Source organism: Microtus ochrogaster, linkage group LG9, assembly GCF_000317375.1.
Source record: "Microtus ochrogaster isolate Prairie Vole_2 linkage group LG9, MicOch1.0, whole genome shotgun sequence".
Lineage (NCBI taxonomy): Eukaryota > Metazoa > Chordata > Mammalia > Rodentia > Cricetidae > Microtus > Microtus ochrogaster.
The window spans coordinates 6351226-6354459 of NC_022034.1; positions in this window are offsets into that span (position 1 = coordinate 6351226).

A 3234-nucleotide genomic window follows, 5' to 3' on the forward strand; every position below is an offset into this window, starting at 1 on the left:
TTGGCTGTCAGCACAGACAAGACAAGGGTGAGATGAGATGATGCTTGGCTGTCAGCACAAACAAGACAAGGGTGAGATGAGATGATGCTTGGCTGCTGCATCTCCCTCTGTTTTCTTCTCTGTCCTCCTCTCTCCCCTCCTCCTCCAAGTCTACCCCTGTTTTGTATTATTGTCTTCAGGCAAGCTTTATTTACTAAAATACAAATAAAATATCACGACAAAAATCCATTTGGTTTATGATGTCTATTAGCTATAGTTTTTTTTTTAATTTAGTTTTTGCTTGGATGACCTCTCTATTGGTAAGAGTGGGGTATTGAAGTCTCGCAATATCTGTGTGTGAGGGTCAATGTGTAACTTAAGATATAGCGGGCTCCTTTTATAAACTTGGGTGCTCTTGTGTTTGGGGCATAAATGTTAAGACTTGAAATGTCATTTTGGTGGAGTTTTTTTTTTTTGATGACTAAGTGATGTAATGTCCTTCCCTAACCTTTATGTTTAGTTTTGATTTGAAATCTGCTTTGTTAGGTGTTAAAATGGCCACACCAGCTTGTTTCTTAGGTCCATTTGTCTGGAATATCTTTTCTCAACCTTTTACCCAAAGGTTATGTCTATCCTTGATGTTGAGGTGTGCTTGTTGGATGCAGGAAAAGAATGGATCCTGATTTCACATCCATTCTGTTAGTCTGTGTGGTTTTTGGGGGGATTGAGACTGTTGATAACTGAGAGATATCAATGGCAAATCATTGCTAGATCCTGTTTTTTGTTGTTATTGTTGTTGATGATGGTGGTTGTATGTGTATGCATGTGTGGTATGCTTGTGTGTGTATGTGTGGTGTGCTTGTGTGTGTGTGTGGTATATTCATTCATGTGGTGTGTGTGGTGTGTAATATGGGTGTGTGTTTCTCCTTCTTTAAATCATAAATAACATCACATGTAATTATGAAGTTGCAGCCACAAAGAAAAGTTTTGAGAATATTAAGTGGGTAACAGGAAAGGGGTTCCTGTGTCTCCACCAGGAGGGAAGGCCTTTCAGGGGAATCCATCTTGGGGGGAGCTATTCATGATTTGGGTGTGGTTGTTGCTGTCTGTGTTGCTGCAGGACAATTGCTGTTGCACGGTGAAGCAGGTAGTGACAATTGGAGACTGGGAACACATGGTAACATTTTAATTCTGGTCAAGTTGGGTTGAGCCCAGGGATGTCTCAATTGCTCCCTCCCTCTCAGCATCCACCACAGGGAAACTTGAAGGACACTCATGGTGAAAGGGATGTTGACAGAGGTTCTAACCCAGCAGACACTGTCACAGAAAATACTGCTGGACACATGACATTGCCTACAGGGTGGTAAGATCATCTCTCCTGAAGTATCTCCACCCTAGACTTACTTCATCTGAGTTCCATGGGCACACAGACAAAAAGCAGGGAGATAAAGTTCTCAATGCCAGGCAGAGCAGGGATGGGTTGTCAGTGGCTTGCTGTGCTCAGCCTTCATTGGGTCTGGGCACACCCCGTGATCTTCTGAAGGCAGCCGTGGAGAAGCACTTTCCTAAGAAATCAAAACAAAACACTTCTGTGGGAGCCCCTGGTGAACGGCAAGGCAAGTGTGGCGCTAACTACCACCAGGCAGAACCCGCCCCCAGGCAGGGTGCCTATGGGGGAATCTAGGTCAGGGGAGCCTTTGCCAACGGCAGATGGGCAGGAGGTGGGAAAGTGAGCAGGGAACAGGGCAGAGCCTTTCACAAGAAGTGATGCAGACACTTCTGTGTGGGTAGGTGAGAGCTAGAATAGGCTTCTCTACCAGTGTGGTCAGTCTCTGCTGAAGGGAACCACCCAGGATTGGTGGCTTTCTGTTTTACAGGCAGCCGTTCCAAGTGCAGGGAACATGTGCCTTCCCATGCCTTCCCATTTTCAACACAGGACACTCTTTCTGGATAAAATCCTTGTCATGGCAAAGTGGAGAATGCTCTATCTACAATCCTGCCTGTATGGAATGTCAGAAAATTTACACTGGACACCTTGATAGTGTAGATAAAGAATATGCTTTCTTCTCTCTCAACCAGTTTGGACACTTGCCTTCATGATGGAGCAATGGGGCCATGCTTGCGATTGCCCACCCAAGAGGAACCTCTCTGAGAAGTAGGTGTGTCAGCTCTCTGCAGCTGTTTGAGCTGTTTGCGAGTTCCCAGGCTTCATAGTTCTCAGGGCTTGAGGTAAATTGTCATGGCTGTCTAGCTGCTGGCTCTCAGATGCTGGAATTAGCCCTCAAAGTGTTCTCATGCAGATAACCATTCACCCTTACAGCTCCCCACAGATGATCCACGTACTCTGAACCTGACTGGCAGCGCTCACAAGGGCTCGTCTTTTGTACAGAAACACTGTGGGTGTCACCAGAGGGTGACTGTGTGCTGCGGCACACAGAACGATGGTGTCTATTTCCAAGTGTGTCCGTAGGAGTCCCCATAAATGTGGCTTTGCAGGACCAAGCATTTGCAGGAAGCATCGGTGCCTTCTCACTGGTGTTTCTTCTACACCCAATATTTCCGGCAGAGCCAATAATCCAAGCCCTTCCCTGGTAATTGCAGCCTCTAGTGAGGACTTTTTTCCTGCTTCACAGGAAGAAAGAAAAGGCAAAGGGAAGCCGATTTCATTGCCCAGGGAGGTGACATTTTACATCCCCTACTGGAATTTCAGCGAAGGTGGCCCTGGCCTTCATTGCTTAGTCGTCATTTCTATGAAAGCTGAAGACAGAGCTGGTGAAGATGGGTTAACGAATCTTCAGTTTTTCTAAGATCAGAGTGACTTCATATTTCCACACATAATAATTTCCATGATTCTCTGCGGCAAAGCTAACATACTGATGCTATCTAGGCAGGCTTAACAGCCTGATCAGATACAACAGTTAGTCTTTATGGCCAGCTGAACTGTTTGGGATCACAATAGGAGACAAATTTCAACTCATGTGTGTCAGAGGGTCCTGGTTGGATTTCTACTGCTGTGATGAAATACTATGACCAAAAGCATGCTGGGAAGGAAAGGGTTTATTTGCCTTACGCTTACTTCAGTATCAATGTCCATAACCAAAGGAAGTAAAGACAGGAACTCAAGCACGGCAGGAACCTGCAGGCATGAGCTGACCCAGAGGCCATGGAGGGGTGCTGTTACTGACTTGTTTCCCATGGTTTGCTCATCCTGCTTTCTTATAGTATCCAAGACCACCAGCCCAGAGGTGGACCCAC